This window comes from Mastomys coucha, unplaced genomic scaffold, assembly GCF_008632895.1.
Source record: "Mastomys coucha isolate ucsf_1 unplaced genomic scaffold, UCSF_Mcou_1 pScaffold15, whole genome shotgun sequence".
NCBI classification, from domain to species: Eukaryota; Metazoa; Chordata; class Mammalia; order Rodentia; family Muridae; genus Mastomys; species Mastomys coucha.
This window is the reverse complement of record NW_022196897.1, coordinates 147406574-147433533: the sequence shown is the minus strand read 5'-3', so window position 1 is coordinate 147433533 and position 26960 is coordinate 147406574.

Sequence of the window (26960 nt, the reverse complement as noted above, 5' to 3'; positions counted from 1 at the left end):
TCCCATCCATCATTTCCTGAAAACAGTGTTTCAGAATGGCTCCTGAAGCCAGAATGGACCATCTAACACTGCCCCTAACCAATATGAGACCCCCCCTTGCACAGCAGCCCCATATCTATCTAAATGCTTAAATAGACTGAGCTCTCACTTGCTTACCAGGATGAACGATTGGCCAGGTCTGCCAATTGGTTGCTTCTAGAAAACGCTAAAAACATCCTCCCTGTTTCTTAGAAGGAGTTAACTGTTCTTCCACTTGAATTCTCTCAGTGTATAAATTATTTCCTTCCTAACCCCTGCCTCCTCCAGGCTCAGGCCCTCTCATTCCTTCATATGTGTATATGACCTGTCCCACCCAAGCCCTAGACTATCAATGTATGCATCTCTCTCAGACACGGAAATAATATTCCAGATGACATCAAACCAGTATCCACAGGCAAAAAAAAGGAAATTTCCGTGGACTTCCAGAGGCAATCTCTGTCTCCAGGGCCCAACACAGTAACACGCATCCCAATCCTGCCAAACAAGAAGCTGTCAAGTGAAACCCTTTCCACTACCTTGTTCATGTATTCAATTATTCATTCGGTGTCTTTCATTGCAAGGCACTGTTTGGTTTAATGCAGGATATTGATCCATGTGTTTTCTTTAAATCCCTTCCTTTATAGAGTTTATATTCAGTAGCAGGAGTCAGCAAGCTCCTCCAAATCTAACCTGCTGCCCATTTTGGTAAAGTTTTTATCACTACCTACCCATGCCCGATTGCTTGGAGACATTGGTCAATCTGCTTCCACTCTATTGAGGAGCTGAGGTTGAGCCTCCAATAACCCTCAAGGCTGAGCATGTTAACTGTCTCCTTCCTCACAGAAGAGCATTGCCATCCCTTGTCTTAAAGCATCAACTGAGACTTCAGCAGGGATGAGACAACAAGTCCCTTGCTCTCCTAGGCCTGGTGCTCTGGAATCCCTACTGTATACCAGACAACGGCTAGAATACCGGGGATCCCAGAATATTCCCACTTGGGATCCTGAGATGAGTAGTCACAGAGAATTCCCTCATGAAATATCCTAGAGGGAATATAACATTCAATGCTTCTTGCTGGGCTCTGGTACAGCGTCCAACCAGACTGATAAAAATCTTTATGCCCATGAATTCCCACTCTAGCTCTGTATAAGGCAATAAATAAATAAACAAAGCATATGTGGTTTTGGGTCATAGTAGATTCTATGTAAAAAGGTAAAGAGGAGCTGGGACATCCTTGCAGCAGCTTACAACCTGGCTCCACAGTCCCCTGGCTCCACAGTCCCCTCCCTGCACCTGCTCTGGATACGCATGGCAGCCCTAATGTGGATGTGATCCTGGTAAATCCCATCTGTTGGGCTGGGCTTTTTGTCCCAGGCTACTGAGTTGTGAACAGGGACTGATCTTAATCAGCCACAGGGGCGTGATCCCCGGGTACAAGACTGACATCGCTAGCTTGTGAACGTGGGGAGCTACTGATAAGCAGCCATATATGCACGCCTTGTGTATCTTCTCACCTCTTCCTTTCAAAGGAGAACTAGAGATAGGCATGTGGGCCTAACACTTTAAAGGGATCTTTGCTGCTTCGTTTAACTAACATATTTTTCCACATAAGTTCCTCTGCTCAAGCGTTCTTTCTAATTACCATTTTCCTTTTACAGTATGTTGTGTAGCACTGTGCAGAAGTAAGCTCATGGTGAGCAAAGACTCCCTGGGTGGCAGGGAAAATAAGGCCTGGCTATTAGGGGGCTCAGTGAAGCAGCAGCTTCTACATCTTCCCTGCAGGAGGGAGAAACAGCCCAGAAACTGCATTGCACCAGGCCAGAGACAGCTCAGTAGGACCTGGCCCTGAGATTGCTTTGTAAGGTTGGGAAATACCACTGGTGTTCGCAGGATGCGGAACTATCTAGCCATAAGCCCGGAATGTTCTAGAGATCTTAAGTTCCTCTGGGGATTAAGGCACAACCACCTGTCCCACGAAGACCCGAGTTCCTTATGCGCACTTTGTGTCAACTTGACAAATATACAGGGAAGCATCTATTTATGGGATACATTCAAAACCTAGATGCACAGTATGCCTATGTCAAGTATTAAGGACAGTGCCTAATGTGTGCTTCAAGTGCTAGATTGTTGTTTTTACTGTGAGACCCAGGCATCACCTCCATTTATTCACTCATTCATCCCTTCCGGATGTCCAGCAAACAGAGGTCAGAGTTCAGTGGTGTCCCAGAGATAGAGATGAACAAGATGAAGGAGGGCAGGACTTACCAGAAATGAGATACATCATGGGATATGGAGGAGGTGAAGGACCACTGTCTTACATCGCTCTGGGTGAAAATGTAGTTTGTGGAGATCAGAAATGAAGCGCAGAGGTTTGCAGGAGCAGGGATTATGCCACAGGAATTGTGCTTCGGGAAGTTGTTGGGTTGCACTGTCTGTGACTCTCCCAGAAACAATGTTTATTTAGGAAGCTGGAACTCAGGGGAAGCCTTAAAGAGATCTGGGGAGTCTCTGGTTGTGACATGGGCTACCCAAGCCTCTATTCTCACAGTTCAGACCCAGTTCTCAGAGACAAATGAGAGATTAGCAGATCCCTGGGCATATAAGCATGTTTTCAGAGGGTCATTAATCAATCCAAAACCAGGCACCTAGGCTGGGAAAATGACTTATGAGTAACATCTGTGTTGCACAAATGTGAGGACCGGAGTTCACATCCTCGAACGTTAGTTACTTCTATATAGTTGTGTTGCTCTCCTGTGACAAGCTTCCTCCAACAAGACCAGACCTCCTAAACCTCCCACAAAAGTGCCACTAACTGGGGGACCAAGTGTAGAAGGGTCCAAGACTATGGGGGCATTTTTAATTCAAACCACCACATCCAGAAACTACGTAAAACCTAGGGACGATAGTCCATGCCCGTGATTGTACTGAGGCATGAGGACGGAGGTTTTCCAGGCTTTCCTGGCCAGCCAACCTGCTTGAAACAGTGAGCACCAGGCTCAGTGAAAGCACATGTACACACACACGTACATACATATACCTGTACATGCACAGGCACACACACACATATACACACACCACATATATAATAGAAGACAAGAAAGCCCAGGGCTCTAAACTGACTTGATCCCTCTGCTTGAAAAGAAAAGGGAGCCCATCTGATAGGCCATACTTTATTCTTCTGTGTACACAGCAATTTACAGAGATTGTTATAGATCCAGATATATGTGTAGTTGTGCACAGAGATCCCCAGTATACTACGTAGCCAAGCTCTGCTCTGAGTGTTTCATAAATATTAACTCATACCCTCACTGCAACTGGGTGGTTGGCTACTATCATTAAATTTAAAAGTAAGGCAACTTAGAGAGGTCAAACAGCTTGCTTACAGATTCACAACTGTTAAATGACAAAGCTGGACTTCAGACCCAGGCAGTCTGGCTCCAAGTATTTTGCTTTCTTGCTTTGTTTACCTGTTGACTTTTGAAGTACTAGGGTTCAAACCCAGGGTCTCACCTATACTCGGTGAGCATTCTACCAAGACGCTATACCCTCAGCTTACCTTTTACTTTTTAACTTTGGAAACAAGGCCTCAGTAAGTTGCCAGGGCTGGCCTTGAACTCACTCTATAGCCTGGAAAGGCCTTGCATTTCAGATCCTCCTGCTTCAGCCTTCTGAGTAGCTGGGTTTGAAGGGCTGCACTGCCCAGCCCAGCGGTCTGTACTTCTAACTACTGTTGTCTCAATGCTTCCTAGCACCAGTGGGACACCCTGGAGAAATGTACCTGGGCCAGAGCCTGGCTGGGCTCTCAGGAGAGGGGCACGTCTGCACAGGCTGCCCCTTCTTTTAACTCCAAACTCAGATCTGTGCTTTAGCCTTTGTGCTGATTCAAAGACCACATGTTAGGGCCAAGGGCCATCCTCTGGCACAGTGGCAGGGATTGGAGTTGTTGGCAACAGGATGGCAGCTGAGGCTGCTTCAGTGTGGGCCACCTCCCCCTGCTTTATTAGTCCCTTTTAAAATAGGTTCTTCTATTTCAAACAGCTCCACTTGCCACTTGCTGCTCGTCTTTTGGCACATCCGCTGTGTTTCCCCGTCATCGTGAGCTGCCTCGTGGAATCACACAGACGCTCTAACTCCATGTGAAGCAGCAGTCCCTTGAGAGAGAGCTTCCATTTCCTCTGTAAATATGCAGTTCTCCGTCTGTCTTCTTCTTGAAAGGTGAGCCTCCGATCACAGGCTGCCCAACTCCTAATTTCCACATTTTTGATCAGTTTTTGGTAGAGCTAGGAAGAGTCTGTGGCTTACCATGTCACCTCACCCTTCTACTTTGCAAATGATGTAGCTAGGGCTCAGAGAGGGGGCTGGCTTTGGCTGAGAACACACAGCCCATCCGTGGCAGATCTAGGACTGAAAAGTGAACCAGTTAACATGGCAAGGTAGGGGTTAATAAAAGCAGTCATAATCATCACTGTTACATTTTAGGAAACTTAAGCTTTCTCCTTCATGCGACAGTGGGTGACTGTCTCTGTTCATCAGAAAGGATGCCCCTCTGCAAAGCTATTTATCTGCCTAACCTGGAATGTTAGGTTTCATCCCATAAGAGTCAAGTCAAGGGCCAGGGATGACATTTGGGGTGTATCCATAGACAACAAGCAGGTGATGGAGATGGCTCATTTGTAAGGTGTTTGCCACACAAGCACAGGGACCTGAGTTTGAATCCCCTGAGTTTGAACTTCCCACCTGGGTGGAAAGACCAGAGTGGTGATTTGTCTGTAAATCTAGAGCTGAGAAGGCAGAGATCCCTGGGGCTTGTGGCCAGACAAACTCGCTGAATCAGCAAGCTCCAAGCCAGTGAAGGATCCTGTCTCAAAAGGTAAAATAGAGAGCAACTGAGGAAAACGCCCAGTGACACTCTGGCCTCTGCACATATAAAGTGCATACCTACACAAACATGTGTACACACACATACACACACACACACACACACACAGCAACAAGTGCTCATTCAAGACTCTCGTGTCAGCTCCAAGGCTGAATCTGTAGCTATAGTCCTCCATCTCTTTTGAGGCGACTGTTTCCCTTTTGAGATCACTGAAGCAGGTTGGAATTCCACCAGCTACAATTCCACCTTGTAAGGAGGACCATAAACCATGTATGGTGCTGCGTACCTGTAATCCCAACCTTCAGGAGGGTGAGGCTGGAGAATTTTCTGTTCAAGGGCAGCCAGGACTATATACTAAAACCCTGTCTACAAACATCAAAGACAAAAACAAGTAATGCACAGTACCCACACTGAAAGTCCCATAAAATGCACTTCACCTCCCATGTTACTGATAGAGAAGCCGAGACTCGAGGAAGGAAAGTGACTTATTTACTCAAGGCGCATTCCTTTGAGACAGAAATGATGTCTGGACAGTTTAAATAAACCTAATATTAACATCAGCCTCTGCATAAATGCTGCATGGCTTGTCTCCCTGTTTTGTTAAATAAAAATTCCTGCATCCTATGAGGAGTAGCAGTCAATGATCAGGACACCAACAATTTTCCCTCCTCATTCTCCGTAGTCTGACTGCATCCTTAAATCTGCTTGCACATCAGACAGAAGCTGCAAAGATGCTTTACAAACAGTCATACTCCCAGGCTCCACCAGAGCGAATGGATCAAGTCCCAGGGAACAGAGCCCTGGCATCTGTGTTTGTTCAAAGCTGCACAAGTGATTCTAACAGAAGGCCAGGAAGAAGACAGGCAGCTTCTCCTGATAGCCAAGAATCATACCCATGGATTTGAGCCATTACAACTGAAATGGAATGTAACTGATTGTATTATGTGAGCATTAAAGGCTTAATTCTAATACAATTAAAATATGAAGCTGAGAGAGTATGAAAGATTTCTGAGCACAGGCGATTTTTCTGCATCATATCCAGTACCCAGAACAAGCTTAAAGCATCTTTATGCACCACTATTTTGCAAAGGACACATTAAACCAAATGTCTAGCTACGAATACCATGTCTCACCAAGTGAAAAATGCATGGCCCAAGTATCTGAAAGACTGCTTGCCCTTGTTATTGCAGCTTAATGAATAAAAGTTCTGAGTGAATTAGTACTCCCCCGTGGTCTTTCCATCCTTTATCTCCAGTTCTTTCTCCTAAAATCCAAGTTGACCTTGGATTAAATATGAAGTCTAAGTCCCTAGGTCAAAGATTTTTGTTGTTGTTGATCCTAGTTCCATGTCTGTTTTATGTGATAAAATACTTTGACCAAAAGCAACAGAGGGGAAGAAAGTTATTTGGTTTACAACTTTAGATTTTAGTTCTGCCCCTGAGGGAAAGTCATGACAACAACTCACACAGCTAGTCTAACATCACATCTACAGTCAGGAACAGAGAGAAACTAATAGACTCATGCTGCCTGTTTGGTTGGTTCTAGCTTTCTTTTGTTTTATGTAGTTCAGAACTCCTGCCTAAGGAATGGTGCCACCCACAAAGGGCTGGGCAGTTCTACATTAATTAAGAATTAAGGCAATCCCTCACAAACATTCCCACAGGCCAATCTATCCTGAACACACTCTCATTCAGGATTCTGGGTTGTGGCCAGAAGACATTTGAAACTAACCAACAAATTTTCATTTTTGCGGTATTGTGTGTTGAACCTAGGACCTCTCACTTGCTTGTCAAGCATTCCCACTGAGCTCTAGCCTTGTGCCTAGCCAAAGTTATTCCAAAGGATAATAAGTTCATACAGAAGTCAGGAAGCCATAAGGAAATACAGAAAATTAGGAGTCTCTATAAAACTCCAAATAACTATACCTTGGACTCCATCACTCAAACCCAACCAGATATTGACCCCTGGTGCACATTGGAAACAGGATGCAGGGAATCCAAGAGCATCTCTGAAAGTGAAAATTCAACAACAAATGTGCTGGTGAGAGGGGAGGACTGGCATTTCATTCCATGTTGTTAGAAATAGAAGATGAGGGACTGGAGAGATTGCTCAGTGGTTAAGAGCACTGACTGCTCTTCCAAAGGTCCTAGGTTCAATTCCCAGAAACCACATGGTGGCTCACAACCATCTATAATGAGATCTGATGCCCTCTTCTAGTATGTCTGAAGGTAGCCACCGTGCACTCATATACATAAGATAAATAAATAAATAAATATTTTTTTTAAAAAAAAATGAAATAGAAGATGGTAAATGTTGAGGTTTCCCTTGGCATGATAAGAGCCAGCTCTATTTCCTAGTGGGGAGAAGAGACGTAGAAATGAGCAATTGTTAGGGATGCAGTGCTTTTCCACCCTGTTCTGTGTGTACTTTTCACAGTCATCACCTGCCACTGAATTCACCCTCATCCCAAGACTGACACACACTGAAAATTATCCCCATTCTGAAGATGAGGAAAATAGTCTTTGGAATGTTGGAAACCATCTCACAATCCCACAAGATTTGAGCAGATGTAGCCAGAATTCAATTCAGGCCCTTTTCTAAGTAAGGAGTGATGTCTTCCCCTGAGGAGACACAGCTCTGCTGGGATAGATACAAAAAAATGCCAAAGGGAAAGTAACAGAACTTTTTGTCTATTTTATAGAAATCAAGAATATCTCTGACCACTGGATTTCTTATCGAAAATTAGAACTCGTTGGAGCTAGTCTATCACGAATATTTCAGCATCTCCTATTTGAGAGCTACAACGGCAGCAAAGGGGCTGTATGTGAATGTGGGTATTAAATCACCTGTCCCATGTTGCCTTTCTTCAATCACTGGCCATTCTCCTATCCCATTCTTTCAAATTGTTGACCTGTCTGCTTTACTCTCCTGAGTTTCTCATCCCTCTTCCTTCCACAAGGAGCCAAGGGTTGATCTCTTCTATCTCATGGTTCAATCTGCCATGGATCAGAGCCAGACAAGTACAACTGCCCAACAAATTTTGCCAACACAGAAAGGGAAAATCAAGAAAAACTATGTTTACTTGCTGGACCCTGGGTTAAGAGTTTTGTTTCATTATACCAATCCATCTTCATGATAAACCTGTGGAGTATAGACTTCCCTCCAACACTAAGAAAGGAGGGGTTAAGAAAATGAGGAAACCTGGCCAAAGTCATAGAGTTTCAGATCCAGGCTTGGCAACCAGCCCTAACCTGGCAGCCATTGTTTTCCCACAGTGCAATGCATCTGCAAGAGCTAGGGAAGGGAGCCCATCTGGACCAGTTGGTGGGTGAGCAGCGCCAAGGTATGCAAAGTTTGGTTATTAGGATATTGGAAATGGTTCAGACTAAAGTCCAAGATATCGGTCATGATAGGAACGTAATGTTGCACTGAAATTGAAATTTTGAAAACACTTAACTAAAGAGAACATTTCCAAAGATAGGCAGGATGAAAGATGACAACAAAGAACTGAACGCATAACTGGAGGTATAGGGATGAATAGGCGCTCTCGCCTAGAATGAGAAAGAAGAGGTGGAAATTACTGGAAACTGGCAGCAGTGGAGCACATAGAGAGGTACCTGCCAGCAGTGTGGACCCCGCAGAGGCACAGGAGAGCAGATGGACACGAAATGTACCCATGGTCTCTTCTTTCACTTAACCCAGTGGCGAGGGTCTGAGGAACCCATGAAGAAGTCAGAATGACAGGGCTTGGAGCTCACTTTATGATTATGATTTCATCTGTTTGGGAATTCATTTTTCTGTTCAATACCTGATACCACCCCTGCCTTTTCATGATGTCACTCTGCTTTTCCTCCTTCCTGCTCTCTAAAAACATAATTGGGAGCAGTTAGAGATTACTTTGTGGTTAAGAGTACATGCTGCTCTTACAGAGGTCCGGGTGAGGTCCTGGTTCAGTTTCTAGCACCCACACCAGGTGCCTGGTAACCACCTCTAACACCAATTCCAGGGGGTCCAGCGCCCTCTCTAGGTCTCCATAGGTACTGCATGCACGTGGTATACAGACATACACAGAGAAATAAAAACACTTAGTGGTTATAAGCAGAGGTAATAAGTCTTTTAGCCTTTTAAATCCTGGCTGTGTGTATCACCAGTTGTATGATTTGGGGAAAAAAAAAAACCAACTCCTGAACATATCTCTGTGTCCATTTCCTCATTAGTAAGGCTATATATAGTAAGATGATAATAATTATTATCTAACGTGACAAAATCATCCTAACATTTCTTTTTCTTCCACTTCCATTTCTTGCTTTTAGAAGAACTTCTAATCTTGTGAATTAATGGGAACTGATACATAACTCAAAAAATATTATTCTAATTTAGTAAAATTTGAATAAAATGGCTTCAACGTAGCTAGGCTGAGTTCTCTGAATGCCAATTCTTTTTCGTTAGAAAAATCAAGGTAAGCAGATATACTTCACCCTTCTGCTAAGGTTTATGAGGGTCAAGTGCATCCCAGATAAATGTTCACAGTCTAGATCTCCCACGCAGTTAAACAAATCAATCCAAGCAAGGGAAGTCTACCTTACATATGGTATAAGTTCAATAAAGTGTAACACATTTCAAAGATTTTTTTTAACATGTATCTTTTTTTTTTCTTTTGGCTTTTTGAGACAGGGTTTCTCTGTGTAGCACTGGCTGTCCTGGAACTCACTCTGTAGACCAGGCTGGCCTCGAACTCAGAAATCCACCTGCCTCTGCCTCCCAAGTGCTGGGATCAAAGGCGCGTGCGCCACCACCGCCCGGCTAACACGTATCTCTGAAGGAAGCCATGAAAACCGAAGATGTCCATGGATCACATTGTACCCAGCACAGCCTAAGAGCTCAAACAGTATTAGCTGTTCTCACCATCATCACACTCCTTCACATGAGCTGTGAGCTAAAGAATCCTCTACAGTGTTCATGAGTTCTAACAATGGCCCGTACAGGGATCCACCAGCCGCTCAGTGCTAATGGGCACAAAGAAGTCACCTCTCAAAAGGGGCTCCAAGGCCGCAGCCATAAATCAAAAGGAAGCCCGAAGCAGAGAACAGTGAGCTAAAGGCAGCAGATACACAGTATAACGGGAAGGGTGTGAACTTGCAGCAGTAGTAACAAAGTACAGATCCCCAGATCCCTCCACAGCTCCAGGTAAGGAATATTGATCAAACACAAGCAGTATCCAGAGTTCAGCTAGCACTGTACCTGGAAATTTGGGCTTTGAGTTTTGTACCCTGCAGACAAACAGTCTTTCCCTGAACAGTGAGAGGAAGCAAAGCGCTTCTGGACTTCTGGGCGTGTGGGCAGGGCATCAGCAGAGTCCATTTGCATAGGAGTCACTTCATTTGCATAAAGCACTACAGGAGCCAATGAGAACAGAACGAGCTAAGCAATAAAAAGACTCAAGAGGCAAAACTGTAAGAATTGTTACCACACAGGCTAGGAGTTCTGTACAATTAGTTTGTCCTGCCATAGGGAAATAGGTGGGCAAAGTCCCCACTTGACTTGTAAGGTAAGGAAGGAGTGTGAGAGCCCTCTGCTGGAGAACACATCTGAGAGGCAGGTTGTGAGCAAAAGAAAAGCCGCTGCAGAGTAGAATGAATCAGCGCTGTGGTTGAGCATGAAGTGACCCCCTCCCCCATGCTCTCCCGCTCCAATGCTGGCTTCCTTAGCAGGCGGGCTGTAGAATCTTAGCATACAGAGCCTCATGGGGGGGATAAGGTCAACTAGGGGCAGGGCAGGCCTTGAGCCTTCATGACATAGCCTCACTTCCTGTCTGCTCTCTGCTTCCTGGTAGTGAACACTGTGCGAAGCTACTTCACATCCATGCAGTCAGGCCACCCTACTAAGGTGAGCTTGCACCCATTCAACGAACAAGCCAGATGTTGCTTTCCTACTTTCATTTGGTTTTTTGGTTAGTTGGGTGGGTGGGTGGGTGAGTTTATTTTGCGGGGAGTGGAGAAGTTATTAAGTATTTGGTCATTGCAACAACTAAAAATAGCAACGTAGCCAGAAAGGAAGTGAACCCAAACCACACTAACCTGATGAGTCATATAAGAAACAAAGCAAGGCGGACCGCAGGCTCTCGTCCACAGGTGTGTTAAGGAATCCCAGAGGCACGCTGCTGTGTCATGCTTCCACCCGGCACTCATCTGGTCAGTCTCTACCTTCTGTTATGGCTGCCAACAATAAGAGCTTACTTCACATCTTCTATGAGACAAGTCATTTTTCAGATACAAGGTATGCATCTGACACTCAAACCACCCCACAGGACAAACAAGTTATTTAAAACATAATGGTGCCCGGACTCAGAGAGCTTATCCAGATAGCTAAGATGATGCAACTGATGAAAAGAACTAGAATAGAACCTTTGCCTCTTACCCTATAATAAAGCTCAGGTAATTCCTTGAGAGGAGCAAGAAGAACAAACCAGGCCCAGGTCCCTTAAGAGAAGGTGATATTTCAAGTCTGTATCAGTCATTCACATTTTAGTATGATAGATTTCCAAACCAGTCCTGGAAGTAAAAGAACACCCAGGTGCTCTAGAAAGGTACAATAAGGCTCTAACAAGGGGTGGGACCCAGGCACTACAGTGACCATGGAAAAGAATTTCTTCCCAAAGAATTCCCCCTGATGGGACTGATGGGGCTTACCACAAGGCACTGAAAATCCAATAAGTACCAAAATGCTGTGACACTCTTCCAGCTCTCCTGAGTACATGGGCATTGATGTTCCCATTCTAACATGGAGAGGGAGTCAAAAAATACGGGTGCAGATAAGAATGTGAGCTCATACGGTGGTCAAGATGGTTAAGTGGGTAAGATTCTCACCACATAATCCCTAAGACTCACATGGTGGAAAGAGAGAATCAACTCATTCAAGTTGTCTACATACATGTGTATGCCCACACAAGTGCATACACATGGGGAAAAAAATATGTAACTGTTAATTAGCTATTCATTTGGTTAATGTAATAAAAATAGTTTTTAAAAGAACATGAATAGAGGCAGTCTTATAAAGATGGAGACGTGTCACAGTGGGGTAGAGAGCTTTAATCTGTCAGAGTGAGCCAGGGAGATGGCTCAGTTGGTAACCTGCCTGCTACACAAGCGGAAGGCCTGAATTTTGTTCCCAAGTTTTTATGTAAAATGCTGAATGTCCCATAAGTTTTTTAATTAAAATACAGGAAAGAGGAGGATCCCAGAGCTTGTTGGCCAGCCAGTCTCACTGAGCTAGTGAGCGTTGGATTCAGTGAGAGACCTTGTCTCAAAGAGCACAGTGGAGGGTAACAAAGTATGACACTTAATGTCAGGCTCCAGCCTCCACTTGGATAAGCACTTATATATTTGCATGTGAACATACATTCATACATTCATTCATTATGTCACTCAAAGAAAGAAAGAAAAATGGCAGTTGTAGGGAGAAAGGCAGTGGAACTTGGGGATTTGAACTCCAGGACTGTCTTCTTGAATAAAGAAATGCCAGCTCTAATTGGTTGAAGAACATCATCAAGACCCAGGTGATCATGGAAGAACAAGGACATCACTGCTCACACTTAGGAGGCACCAAGTCACCATTATCTATCATTCCACAATCAGAAAATGCTATGATGATATCTATTTCACTGGTAAGGAAACTGAGGAGCCACAATTATGTGATTTTTTTTTCCTAAGAGCAGATGAAGACCAGAAGATGTTCTCTGAGTAGTTGGAGAAATCCATCCCAGGGAGTTATGTGCCTTCCCTGAGCCCCCTTGGGTCAATACAACCAAAGAGTCCTGAGATAAATTGGCATCACTGGAGAGCATTTACCAGAATATGTTCAGGACCTGACTCCCATCACTGGGGTCAATACCAAGGATGCAGCCGAATGACAAGCCCAGAAGGATGATGTTTAGCACCTAACTCCCCAGAGGTGTCCCACACAGGAAGCATTTGGCATTGCATGGGAGGGGTTCATGGGAAGCCAGCAGCATGCCTGCCTCCATTCACATCATCTGGGTTGTATGGCAGAGTTATGAAAGAGGAAGCCACATCCACGAGGTATGTATATTAGGCCTATTTTGGTCTCATCACCCCATAGCATAATGCAAGGATCTTACCCTAAATTCAGGCACTGTGAACTTCAAACACTTAGAAAATCAAATAGTCCAAATCCAAAGATTCCCAGTGCAAGATCTCACTGCCACGAACCAAAGAGGAAGCTGTAGGGACTGAGGAGATGCCTGAATTATCAAAGCAAGAGGAGGCAGAGACAGGTGGATCACTGGAATTTGCTACCTAGCCAGCCTGGCCTATCTGGTGAGTGAGTGACCCTGTCTCAAAAAAAACAAAAAACAAACAAACAAACAAAACAAGTTTCCTGGGAAACACCTGAGAAATAACAGCCAGATGGGGTCATCTTCCAGCCTCTGCATATACATGTGTATGCACCAACACACACACACACACTTGTGAGAGTGTGTGCATACTCAAGACCCACAGCAAGAAGGGAGAAGTTTGCTCTCTCCTCACAGGCTTTATCTCAAGAAAGCTATCAGCAAGCCAAAGCCCAGATCCCCTGGTCCCCTTACCCTCTGTCCCTTCTTGTTCTCATTTAATGAGCACATGTCACATTACAGCATTACAAGAATGGAACAGATGCTGGGGAATGGGAAGGAAGAAGAAGAAAGAAGGAGAGCGAAGGAAATGTGGAGCCCTCTGAGGTGAGAGGAAAGGAAGACATTACAAAGCCTCTAATGCCGCTACAACAGATGGGTCAGATATGCCCCAAACATATGACAACAACCCAACATGGCATGGGACAGAAAAAAAATCTAACCACAATTTAGAGGCAGCTCAGAGTCAGCAACAGCCTTTACTGGGAAGAGCAAGTGGCCTTGGTGCTGAGTCATGAATGGGGAGGGGGAGTTTACCAGGTAAGGTGGAAGGATAGCATTTGGGCAGAGGAAGTGACATATGCAAAATGCCAGTTAGTGAAAGACCTATTCTATTCTATATGGATCCAGATCCCTTCGGAACCAGAGAAGTCACAAGGCCTTATGTCTCCCCCAAAGTTGGGATTCTAGAGCTACTGGTGAGGTCCATACTTAGCTGTTTCCTTCCACATACCAGGTCTGCCACATCTGCTCTATCACATGATTTGGCTTTAGGTTTGTGCCTGACACTAGTCATCCCCACCTCCACTGTCATGAAGGGTCATTAGTTCACAGCCTTTTGGCTAACCCTTTACTGTTTTAATCTTGTCTCCCTGTCTCTGAGTTCCCCATTCCAATTCATCCATCCCTAATGGCCCTTTATTTTCTAAGGCATTTTCAAAGGATCTTTCTTACCTCATGATAAGCCAGGAATACTTGCTCCAGCTAAATCTAAGAGGACCCACCAAAAGTCAAGCAAGAAGTGAGGTTGACAGTCAAGGACCATAAAACTGAGGACGGGTGAACTGAGGACTTTGTAAACGATAGACACACTTTATTTATTTCTCACGTGTACTCATTCACCACTATTATGGGCCACTTCACCCTGAGCCTATCTTTACACTGGGTGCAGGGCAGCAGATGGCACACAAATGACACCAGTGTGTTGTCTCCTCAGAAGACAACTGTTCATCAAATATTGATGCAAATAAACATGAAGCCACAGTCTGTAATAAGTACAAGGAAGAAAATGTGAAGGGAGCTCTGGGTGACTGCAATCATGGAAGACGTCCAAGAACATTGGAACAACTGAGCTGAGATGCTGTTATAACCAGATCCTAAGCAGTGCAGGAGCCCTATCCTGTTTCATGCCCTGTGGGAGAAGCTTTCGAGTGATGTGAGAACTGGCAGAAGACCCTAAGCTGGTAGTCACTGTTTGTTAAAGCTGACATGAGAGACTGGGGTGGTGGCCCAATCAGTAAACTGCCTGCCTGTCTTGAAAGCACAAGGGTCTGAGTTTGATCTCCAGACCCCATAAATATCAAAGCCAGACATGGTGATACACACTAGTAATTCCATCACTGGAGATGAGGCAACAGTTGGGTGCCTGGGTTTGCTGGCCAGCCACCTGGGCCTATTTAGTGGGTCCCAGGCCAGTGAGAGACCCAGTGCCAGAAACAATAGAGTAGATGGTACTTGAGGAAGAACACCTGAGGTTGACCTCTGGCTTCCATATGCACACATACATGCTTATGCCCATGAATATGCAGACATACACCACACACACACACGCACACACACTCACATATTCACATTCAGCCAAGCACAAGATGAACATTTATATTTTACCCCAACTTTTAAGTGTTCAAAAACATGTATAAATTCACAACAAGTGCCTTTCAAGATGCCACCTTCTGAATACTGAAAATGAAGGATGAAACAAATACTACCTGGTTTCCATGCACTCAGGCTGAACACGGCTTCCCTAAGCACCTGGCTGGCCCCTCTCTGTTCCGTGTCAGATGAGATGATACAGCTGAAGTTCCCAGGTTGCAGCTTTGGATCCTAGAAAACAGGCTTTCGTTGGCTGTGTATTTCACTGCATCCTTGGCTCCTGCAGGAGTTTAGCTTACCCTTGAAGTCTGGGCCAGAGGCTGAGCAGGGATGCTGGAAGCACATTTTGGCCCGTGACGGACAAATTAGTCCGTGTGCTTTTCTGTAGACAGTGGTTAAAAGTGAGATCCTGGTGACCAATGCGAACTTTGTCTAAGACCCAAGCAATTCATTTATTATTCCTACACTTCCATTTCACCATCTGGGAAACTGGAATAATAATGGTGGTTCTCATCTACTTTATCTTAGCTCTTGCTGTGCCGGTGCTAGATAATAAACAACTTCCAAATCTCCATGGTTTGCCTCAGCAAGCATGTATTCCTTGCAGGTGTGTAGAGCTGGCTGTGCTTCAGGCCATAGGCTGAGTTCAGGCTTTTCCATGTCTTTCTCAGTTTGCGATGAAATGAAGCAGTTCTCCTGAGTATGCCTTTCCCACAGCCACTGTCAGTTTGAACGTGAAATGTTTCTCCTAGGCCCGTGTGTTTGAATACTTTGTCCCCAGCTGGTGACATTGTTTGGTGAGCGTGTAGAACCTTTAGGAGGATGGGTATAGCTGCAGGAAGTGGGTCACTGCTGGTGATACAGGCTTGAGAGGCTTACAGCAAGGCCACACTTTCAATCCAAGGTCTTTCTGCTTCCTGAGCCACCAAGATACGAAAGGGTCACAGTAGCCTCATTGCTGCCATGAGCCTCACTGTGCCTTCTCCATCACAATGAACTGTACCCTCTCAAACTGTGAGCCAGAGTAAATCTTTCTTCCCTTAAATTATTTGGGCTAGGCATTTTGTTATCCTAGGAGAGCCAGTCACAGGAGTGTAAGAGGACCACCCATGTAACCTGAGTACATTCAAAGTTTTTGACTGGGGACGGGGATGGGTAGAGAGATGGCTCAATGTTTAAGAACACTTGTTGCTATTGCAGAAGACCCACATTTGGTTCTCAGCATCCATACACCAGCTTATAATCATCTTTAACACACTTCCATGGGCTCGAACTTTCTCTTCTGACTGGACACCAGGCACACATGTGGCCTAAACATATACACATAGAATAAAAATAAATACTTTTTAAAATTTTTGACTAGACATATGATATGTTTTATCTACTCATATCTCAGCAGCCCAAATAAATCTCATGGCCAAATCTATGTCCTGTGGTCCTACCCACACAGTAACCATGGAAGCAGCAAGAAGGTATGGTGGTATTGATTTCTGAAAAGAGTGGGAAGTAAGGAGGTAATATTATTTATTCATTTTTCTTCCCTGCCTCTTGGTGATGCCTAAAAACTATGGCTGTGAATTTTTTCACACTTGACAAGGAGGTTCTGAGTCCCTTCCCCTTGAATCTGGGTCAATACTCTTGACTTAATTGTGACCAGTAGAATGCTATAAAATTGATGTGGGACTTCAAAGGCAGGACCAGGATAGGTTGCATACCTTCTACTTGGGTTTGTTAGAAGGTTTACTTTGGAGAAGCCATGTAAGGCACTATGTAAGAGCTTGAGAATGCTACCCTAGGACTGCCATTCTTAGGAAGCCATATGTAGACACTGTGACTAACAGTATGGCAGTGATTAGCTAACAATGCTTGATGGAGCCAAAACCCATCTGACACCTGACTACCATCACCGCAGAGTCTAAGTGAGAACATTTGAGCTTTGCCCAGATTCCTGACCCAGGTTGCTTTGGACCTCTAAGTATCTCATCTAATCTCAGTACACAGATGAGGCCATGTTGATGTCACTGTTATTATACTCTGAAATTCTGATGTCCACCCATCAGATAGAAGTGTTTGAACATGTTGCAAATGAAATGCGTACCCACAGAGCAATCATACCTGCTCCTCCTCCCCACTCCCTTCATCGCTCTTCCCTGTTTAATGGCCAGTGTCATGAGAAAGCCCATGCATTTGGTCATGCTTGTGTCATAGCCCCAGTACCATGGTCATTGTCATTCTGGTCCCACTGTCACATTGCTGACAGCTCTTTGAAAACAGACTACGTCTGACTTCTAGACCTATGCTCAGAACAAAGCCTGGCACAGAAAAGCATGGGCATTTCCCATTTTCATTCCATGTCCATTCAACAATCCTTCTCTACCTATATAGATAGCCCTTTGGACCTCTGCTTCTAGCGGGTTCCACCAAGGAGGCATCCCAGCATGGGACCAGAGAAAGGAATTTGGGCAGACTCAAGAGTATTCATCACCACAACTCCTTCTCTACAAGGCTGATGGATCTGACTATTTCTCCAAATGAGAGTCCACCTCCTCACCCACCACCTGCCTCCCTCTATGATGCTCAGCATCCAGATTCCCTTACCCCACACCTCTTACTGTGTTCTCCCCTTCCCTTGGGTCTTTTGGTTTGCTTATGCTTTACTAATACCTTCGTAACAGCCCTTGCATCCATTCCTTCCTGAATTAACCTAATTGTGATGGGCAGCCAGCATCAGCATCCACAGCCCTGGAATGATACAGAGCAACCAGAGAACAGCAGCCAGATCCATAGTTTCAGGTTGTAAGGCCTGGGATCACAGCTTTACTTGAATACACGGGAGGATGGACCAAAAGATAATGGAGGCCATAGCGCATATAGCAAGTTCTGTCAGTGAGCCATTAAACTGCTGAATTGTCCCTACTCAGAAGCTGTCAAACTTCTATCCAAGGTTTCATTAGGGGCAGAGCCACCTACTCCCTGACATTCCTGTGACAGGGAGCATTTCAATTAGAGCCACAAGAGTCTTTGAGGACCTGACACACCTCACAGCAATAACCTCACAGTTCCCTGAGGATTGTCAGGTCTGCCTGCTCTCAAGCCTTTCTCCTGCCCACTCCAGCTGCCCTCTTCAGGCCCCCACAGTCCTCTGGCCCACAGGTAGGTCAATGCTTCCGACTGCCCACCCTAGAATCTTCCAAAGCTTACACAGAAGGGATGAGATCAACATTGGGGCTGAACCCTTCAGACCCTTGGTTAGATCTCTTTGATGACTCCTATTTACTGTGAGGCCCAGATGCCACTTGAGCCCTATATGACCCCCTTCTGCCCACTCCCCCAACTGAGCCATCTCGTATTGTCCACTCCCATCACACCCTGCCCTCTCCATCCTAGCTCTTGTCACTTTTGTCACCAGACAATGCCTTATATGATTGTTATGTCATGGGTTTTTTTTTTCCCCTGAAGAGACAGAAACAACTTCTATTCACCTGATAGGGGATCAAGGACAGATCAAAGCAAGGATTCTACTGGAGTCCAACTTGGCAAACCAATGAATGGAGTTTGCTTACAGGGCTCAGGTAAGAAGTTACTCCCAGGAGCAACCCCAAACAGTTGCATCACCGTAAAACCCTACTCCATCATGGATGATCACCTCATGGGAGCTTCATCAATGGAGTCGTTTAGTCAAGTTTCCACTTCCAGTGTCCTCCAGCATCTCCAGATCATGTGCAGATGGAGAAGGGCAGACACTATGAAGTGTCGGCAGTCTCACTACCATGTACCCAACTACCCCTGTTCTACTCCTCATCCAAGGTAATCTCTGCTTCAAAATGATGACCATGTTACGCCTGGAAAAAAAAAAAAAAGGCCACAGTTGCTCACATACATTGTTCTCCCAACAGGTCACTCCGTGGCTCCAAATCTATTATAGCTTCCCCTGTCACTAGAGTAGAGCCAGGACTCACAGTGGCCCAGGAGGCCTCCAACACCTTCCAGATCTTCCTTCTCTCTTGTTCTAAGTCACCCTAGGATCCTTGTGGTGCCTAGGACAGCATTACCATGTCCATGCCTCCAAACCTTTACTTAGACTTGTTCCTTTGCTTAGAGGGGCTGTGATGGCCCTCCCTGACTGGAAATCTCTATCCCAACACAACACTCGTTATATATCTCAGGTTAACAAAAACTTAAAAGATTTACCATTTTCTTAGTTAGGGTTTCCATTGCTGGGAAGAGATAGCGTGACCAAGGCAACTCTTATAAAAGGACATTTAATGGGGACTGGCTTACAGGTTCAGAGGTTCAGACCATTATCATCATTGTGGGAAGCATGGCAGCATGCAGTCAGACATGGTGCTAGAGGGGGAGCCAAGAGTTCTACATTTTTTTAAAAATTTTATTTATTTACATTTCAAACATTATCCCCTTTCCTGGTTTCCCCTCTACAAACCCTCTATCCCATCCCCCCTTACCCTGCTTCTATGAGCAGGCTCTCCCACCCACCTACCCACTCCCACCTCACCGTCCTAGCATTCTTCTACATTGGGGCATCAAGCCTTCATAGGACCAAGGTTCTCCCTCCCATTGATGCCAGATAAGGCCCCATCAGCTCCTTCAGTCCTTCCCCTAACTCCTCCATTGGGGTCCCTGTGCTCAGTCTGATGATTGGCTGCTAGCGTCTGCTTCTGTATTGGTCAGGATCTGACAGAGCCTCTCAGGGGGCAGCTGTATCAGGCTCCTGTCAGCAAGCACTTGTTGGGATCCTGATCAGTCCAGGCGAGGACTGTATGCTGTGGGTAATAGCCCAGAGGAGGTTCTCATTCCACATTAGATGGAGCCTCAAAGCACAGTGACATACTTCCTCCAACAAGGCCAACTCCAACACTGCTACACCTCCCAATAGTGCCACTATCTATGATCAAGCATTCAAACCACCATAACCACAAATACACACAGGAAATAGGCAAAGACCCAAGCAATATAACCACTCTCTCTTCTTATTTCTAAAAGCTAATGTACAACTCTATGCCAGAAAATCGTGGGCTTAGGGAATGACTTTCCAGTGCTTTCCCCAGTTGGCACTGGGTTAGTATCTCTGGCAGGACATGTTGAAGTTCCCTGCAAGGAGAGAACTCAAGATCACAGCATTCCCCATCTATAAGCCTCCAATTTATGACTGATAAAATCACATAAACCATAATTTCCATTTGATACTTTCCTTGACTAATTAAGGCAAGATACATTTATAACATAAAATGAGTTGCTTTGAAATGAACAATTTAATGGAAGTGAGTGTTGTGCAATCACTGCTTACATCTAATTCTAAAACACTCATTAGAGAGGCATTCCCCTTTTCACCTTCTGACTTCCCATCCATCTCTAAAGATCTGTCAACTCCAGATATTTTATATAAATAAGATCGTGTTATGTTTTGTATCTGTCTCCTTTTATTTAGCATGATTTTTAGAGCTCCATCTGTGCTATAACTTGTATCTGTGTTCCCTTTTATAAACCCCTTTTATGGCTCGATAACAGCCCACCGTATGCATATACCACTATGAATTTATCCACTAGTCTGCTGATGGACATTCAGGCTGATTCTACATTTGGTTGTTATGACTACGGCTGCTATGAATATATGTATATGGTTTTGTCTAACATCTATTTTCAATTCTTTGAGGAATGCCCCTGGGACTGAAGTCACAGGGTCAGATGGCTATTCTCTATTTAAGTTTTGAGGAACTTTCAAACTTTATCCTACACAAGCAGAAGGTTCCTACAACGACCACCAGAGCGCAGCTTCCAACATGTCCGCACCCTCTACACTTTAATTCCCATTTTTATTGTCTTTTTTCAAATCATGGCCATCCCATAATTAGGAAGTAGTATTCTGTGGTAATTTTGATTCACTCTACGTGTTATATTATGCCCTTTTTTTCTGTGCTTGTAGGCCATTTACTAAAACTCCAGTACCAAATCTAATACCATTCCATACAATTAAATATGGTTCAGACATAGCAATGCATGAAATATACATTCATCTACCATGCAATGGACCTCCAAAATATTATGTTAAGAAAAGGAAACCAAAATATTTTAGCCCTTTGTTATTGTCTAAGTATTTGTGAGTTCAGGTCTTATAGTAGGTGCTTGATCCATTTTTGTTTTTAATTATTGTTCTGTATTATCTTTTTAAATTTTTTATTGAAAATAGAATCTTCTATCATATAATACATTCCAACCATAGTAGCCCCTCCCTTCACTCCTTCAAGCTCCTCTTGCCCCTCCCCCCACCCATTCCCTCTCCACTTTCTTTTCAGATAAGAGCAGGCCTCCAAGAGATGACAGTCAAACAGAACCAAACAAGAAACAATCAGACAAGGCCAAAGCCCTCATACTGAGGCTGCGCAAGGCAACCCAACAGAAGGAGAAGAGTCCCAAGAGCAGGCAAGAGTCAGAGATACACCTGCTGCCACTGTGAGGCCTCCCACAGAAACACCAAACAGCCATAATATATACGCCAAGAGCCTGGCACAGAACCATGCAAGCCCCACGCTTGCCGATTCAGTCTCTGTAAGCCCACGTGAGCCCTGTTTAGTTGATTAGATGGACCACATTCTCCTGGTGTCTTCTATCCCAAGGACACAGAGCAGCCCAGGAGGTACAGCAGCCTGCAGAAGATAGCCGCGCTGTGAGACAAGGGAAGGGTTCCTTGTGGAGGCAGAGCCCAAGTTACCAGACATAAATGGAGAGCTAGTGTGACTCAAGGTCAAAACAAATAACAAGACTCCCACGCAGCACCCATAATGTCTGCAAACTAAATCCTTGTCCTTAGACTTCTACATGGAATCCAAAGTGAGGTGTGGCCCAGAAACAGCCCTGGACCCACTTACCCCAGATACTGTAAATGCTTAGCAATCCGAAGCCCCAAGAAACAAAAAGATCTTGCCCAGGTCTTAGAAAAGCAGATTTTTATGCACATATTTATTGCCTTCTTGGCAACTTCTAAACACACTGTCAGTAGAAAATGTTTCTCAGATACTGAGACTAATCAAAAGCCTGTTCAGAACCCATTACTGCAGGTACCTAGCATAACCACATGCATTAGTTTCTTATAGTTTTATATTCAACTCAACAAAAATTTATAGAGCACAGGCTTCATGTAAGACACTATGTCAGTTGCTATGGACTGCTTGACAGATAATGCACAGTCCCTGTTTGTCCCCAGTCCTCGACTTGAAGCCTTCAGCAGGCATATTCAAGTTCAAGGTGAATATGAGAAGTGACTAACTCCCATGGATGACTTTACTGAAAGAATCCCTTTGCTAAGTACCACAGTGGAGACAGAGACAGGAAAATGAGAGAGATGTGTTTAATTCTTCCTGGATAGTTTAGTGTGGGTCTAATTTTTCCTCTGATCTCATCCTCCTAGGAATCAAATAAGATAAGTACTATTGTACCCATTTAATGGTCGAGGAAACTGAGGCCTAAGGCAGCAGAGTAGACTGTGCAATGATATAAGAACAGCCAGATCAAATTCATTTGGCTATAATACTTGGACTCTTTGGATGATACCAGAAATTCTTGCTAGAGGTGCATGCCAGTATAAAGCACGTGTACTTGAATCCCACCTCTGACCTACTGAATTAGTCTCTAGAGGTAAGTTCCAGACATGAGTTTGGAAAATCTCACCCACAGAGGCCAGATGCACCTTGACCTATGTCACACCATGAAAGGCTGAGGGAGACATCAACGGATGAAGGTAGGGAATAAAAACTCATCCCAGGGGATAGGAGGCAGGTGGATGTGCAAAGCTAAAGGATTCCCACAGGAAATGAGGACTGTCCCCCAGAAGAGGAAGGACTGGTTATTTGAAAATGAACCAGAAAAATCCCAGCTACCTTTCTTGCCTACCCAACCCCACACTCAGCTCTCAGCCATGCCCTAGCTGCAATCCAAGCTGCCCTTCCTGGGAAGGTAGCATCAACCTGTACAACTGTGCTCACAGGGAGCTGAAGGTCCAAGTGACATTATTGAGCACCTATTGATTGCAAAGCACTGCATTGGGCCCTTTTGCATATATTAGCTCATTGATCCTTCCTGATAACTGTGAAACGTATATATTTATCTTCATTGTTTAAAAGATTAATGGGGCTTGGAGAATAATTGGCCCAAGATCACATAGTCAATATGGGACCTAACCATAATTCCACCTCTCGTCTGTCTGGTTTCAATGCTACCCTCTTATGTCTAGCATCAAGTACTTCCCAAGGGTTTTCAGAAGGTGTTCAGACAAGAGGACGATGATGTTGGATCATATGGACAACAAGAGATCAATAGAAATTATCCCAAGATCAAGGCTGAAAGAAGCTTTTAGTCTTTGCCCACTCAAAATCAGAGCCTGTAACAAGGATTTGGGTGCATTTGGTTTATTTGTGGGGGAAGGGTAATTTGAAGACATACCAGAAGAGAGTAGAGGACTGAGACTGGGAAGAGAAAGAAGGAAGCCAATGAAAGGTGTAACTAACCCACTATAGGTAACTGTAGACCATTCTACTGAAGACACTGTCAGACTGTGCAGAACACAGTGTGGGGGTATTATTGAGATTGGAGGTCAAAGTCTGTACCACAAGTCAGGCTTGGCCACCCATCTCAATAAGTCAATTAAAATAACCAAATTAAGAGTGGAAAATAGAAAAGGGAAAAAGATTGAAAGTGGCCACTTTGGGAAGAATAACAAAGAGCACCAATGAATCCCCACCCCCACTCCTCTGCCCAAGTCTGTCTTCAGTGTCTTGTGATTAAAGTTTAAACAGAGTAACAGGGATGAGCACTTCTGAGCAATCTACTCAAGGTGTGGTCCCGCCAACCACTGACCTGCTCATGGTGTGGTCCTACATACCTCTGACACATCATTGCTTGTCTTCAGTCTCATGCTGTCAGACGGTCTGAGGAAGCTTTAGAACTCCAGTAGGAGAATCTTCAGGAAATTCCCATTTTTTTGAGGTCCATTGTTTCAATAGTCTGATAGTCAGATTGAGAGACAAGAGTATTTCTTTAGCATATCTTCCTTTTTGCTGGCCATTTCCAGGGCTGCCTCACAGAGGAACAAGACTGAGAGCTTCATTCTATTCCAACAGCATAAATTCCCACCACTTCCATTTCATCCTGCTCAAAAGCTAAACACAGTCCCTGGAATGTGTTAAAGTAAAGAGACACTTAGAGGTCTTTAGTGCCCCAGAAACCCTGTCTGTAGATATCTCCAGAGAGGACTAATTGAACAAGTATGTGCTGTCAACCACAGGACTGGGCTGAATTATTTGGTGACTATACCAAAACATCTCTTGAGAACCTGGAAAGGAGGAAACTAAGCTCTCTCTGCATGAAATAAACTTAGAAATTTAACAGGAAGAGAATCCATGGACCTGTGCAGAGAGATAATAGGACAAGACAACTGCCACATCTGAAGGCCAAGTCAAATGTAGCAAGACCTCTAAAGAATCAGGTATGGAAATGAAGAGTGTGGACCAACTGAAGAAACACTGACTATGTTGCCCCAGAGACTGCCTGGGCCTGTCTCAGGTTGGTCCACAGTAAAGAGTCCATGGTCAGTAGAAGAGGAAGCCTTCCAGTCTTAGAGACAAAATGAGCCCTAGTCTAACATGGGCATACTTCAGTTTGGAGCCCTTGGATATGGTAATCTTGGATATGGGCAACCTCTCCTAGTATGAAGTAGAATACCCTCACGTGCATCTAGTTCCAGAGACTACTCACAGAATAAAGATTTTGTATAAAAAAAAACCCACCACAAATTATAGCTCAATATGCTCATAATCTGCCCAAGAGATGCCCCTGCTCGTCTAAACTGCAATAGACATCCGAGTTTGAAGGACCAGAGTCCAAATTCCAAACCAAAGCTTACTCTGGAACACCAGGGGCAGAGTTCCCAGCTCACCAATCTTTCCCAGGCCATACAACCAATAACAGCCTTACAGTGTCTTCGTATATCTGTCTATAGTAAGCAGTGTAAAGAAGCTGAAGGAGATGATGGCTGGAGACCAAGGCTTAGGGTCATTAACAGTAGGAAGCCTTGACCATCTGCCCTTTACTAACCATTCTTGACTATATGTGCACATACATGTGAATGCATGCATTTATCAGAACCTTTATGCACACGTATATCTGTAGGTATATACATTTTTACATCTGCATAGATATGAATATGGGAGCAGAAACCATGAGCTACCCTCTGGTTCTATGATCTTGAACAATCCTTGAAAAACCTTTCCCGGCTTTACTCCCATCATCTGTAGAATGGGCACAGTAGCAGTTCTGACATTTCAGAACAGGTTGTAGAGACCATGCAATACAAACCTGGAAGATAATTCAGTGAGCTGGGTGGTGGTGGCACACGCCTTTAATCCTAGCACTTGGGAGGCAGAGGCAGGTGGATTTCTGAGTTCAAAGTCTACAGAATGAGTTCCAGAACAGCCAGGGCTACACAGAGAAAACCTCTCTCAAAAAAACAAAAAAAAAAGAAAAGAAAAAAAAGAAAAAAAAAGAAAAAAGAAAATTCAGTGAATGCTAATACTTGATATTTCAGGATGTCATACAAGGTGTTTCTATGGACGTGTGTTGGTATACTTTGGGGGCTATTTTATTGGGTTCTATTATCTACCACCCTTCCAAACTTTATTCTACCCTGATCCCTTCCCATCTCCCAATACTAGGTGAGAGGGGAAAAGGGGCATAGACTTCTTTATACTACTTCCTGTTCATTAGCGGTGTCAGGTTCCTTGGGACAAGTCCAAACTCCATCATCAGGATATCTCCAAACAGCAATCCAGTAACAGCAGATGCGACAGCAGGGACCAGCAGCAGGGGAACAGCAGCCTCCACAGGCCCTCTTGGGGTTCTCTGATTTATATACCCTCTTAGGAGCCCCCAGAATGCCAAACACAAACTATCTGCAGCTGGCAAAAAAAAAAAAAAAATCACACCCCTCCTGGAGCACGAGACAATCATAGTTAGCAGCTGTGAACAATCTGAAGCAGCCCCATATCCCAGACCTGGGATTAAAACAAAAACATATTCATATAACATAACTGGGGGTTAAAGAAACCAAAAGTCTCACTCTAGGCCTGTGTGCAGAATGGATCCTTAGGGTTCTGGTAATAGTGATCTATTTGTGACTTTTGTTTCATAAGCACTATATCAGTAGGTTTGCTCACCAGCAAGGGTAGAAACAAAGTCAAAGACAAAGCATGACGTTCTCTGAGGGAATGGTGCCATAGAATAGAAGAACAACCAAAAAAGATCTGAGAGTCAGAGGATGGAGAGGAGGAGCAGATGGCCAAGTCATGGAGACATGCAGCCTGGAAGTGCACCCTTGCCATGGATGATTGGCAAGTATTCTCAATGATCTTTCATACCACATTCCCCAGGTAGACCAGTAGCCTCGGCCAGCCGGGTTTTGGTGGTACAGAATCCAAGCTTCTGTCCCAGGCCTACATAAACTGGTGCTTTGCACTTGTTTGAGTTTAGACAGTTACGTGTCTCGCAGTGCTGTCTGAATACATCTAGGAAAGGGGATTTTAGTAAAACACCCCTTACCACATAGCGGGACTGTGGATTTGGCTGTTTATCTGCAGCCTCGGCCCCAGATGATTATTCTGATAAACTGGAATGAATCTTGCAGCAGAAGGAGAGCTAGCAACGGTCCTGCTGATTTATCGCCCTTCTCAACCCAGTTGGGTTCCAAGAGAATAAATCTTGCTCGCCTCTGGC